The following is a 1,298-nucleotide window of genomic DNA, read 5'->3' on the forward strand; positions in this document are numbered from 1 at the left end:
TTAATTCTATGTCGTCTACAACCTGTTCTCTAGATCTACTTCCTTCCAATTTACTTAAAGAATTCTCTTCAATATTTTATCCAATCATTCTCAAATTAGTTAATTTATCTCTTTCCACCTCTAAATTTCCTACTTCTTATAAGAATTCTATTGTTATTCCTATTCTTAAAAACACATCCCTAGATCCTACCTCTTTATCTAATTATAGACCTGTAACTAATATTACTTTCATCTCTAAAATAATAGAAAAAGTTGTTTTTAATCAACTCTCATCCTATTTAGACTTTAACTCCTTGCTACCTGTATCTCAATCTGGTTTCAGACCTGCTCACAGTACTGAAACTTCTTTACTTAAAATACACAATGATATCCTTCTCTCTAGTGACAATAGTAATCTTACTCTTCTTCTTGCTCTTGACTTTTCTTCAGCTTTTGATACTGTTGACCATACTATTCTCTTGAGACTGCTGCATCTTTCTTTTAATATTACTGATTCTTGTCTATCTTGGTTTTCTTCTTATCTCTGTAATCGTTTTTCTTCTGTTGTTCTCAATAATTCTACTTCTAACTCCTCTACTCTTACTTTCGGGGTACCTCAGGGTTCTATCCTTGGCCCTCTTCTATTTATACTCTATACCTCTCAACTACCTTGTATTATTGATAACTTTTTTTTAGTCATTTTAATGCTGATGATTCTTACATTTATACTTCTTTTCTTCCATCTAATCTCAATAGTGTTCTTCATAATCTATCTCTATGTCTTTCTTCAATTATCGCTTGGTCTGACTCTATGTGTCTTAAACTTAATCCTTCTAAGTTTGAATTAATTTGTTTTAATAAATCTAAACACTCAATTACTATTCCTCCTATTATCTTACCTGATTCTAAAACTCTTGATGTCTCTCATAAGTTTCGTAGTCTAGGTTTTATCTTTGATTCTACTATGTCTCTCTCTTCTCAGATTAATAGTGTTGCTAGAAGTTCTTACTTTCATCTACGTAGAATAAAAAAACTTTTGCCTTTTCTTGATGATCCTACTCTTCTCCTTCTTGTTACTTCGTTAGTCTTATCTAGGATTGATTATTGTAACTCGCTCTACTATGGTCTTCCTGACTCTATACTCTATCCTTTAAGTAAAGCTTTTAACTCTGCTGCTCGTCTAGTTGCTCGTGCCCCTTTCTTTTCTCATATATCTCCATATCTTGTTCTCTTGCATTGGCTACCTATAAAATATAGAATAATTTTTAAAATTTGCACGTTCATGTATAAGTCTCAATCTAAATTATTTCCTAAGTACT

This window comes from Helobdella robusta (assembly GCF_000326865.2).
Source record: "Helobdella robusta unplaced genomic scaffold HELROscaffold_1, whole genome shotgun sequence".
Taxonomy (NCBI): Eukaryota; Metazoa; Annelida; class Clitellata; order Rhynchobdellida; family Glossiphoniidae; genus Helobdella; species Helobdella robusta.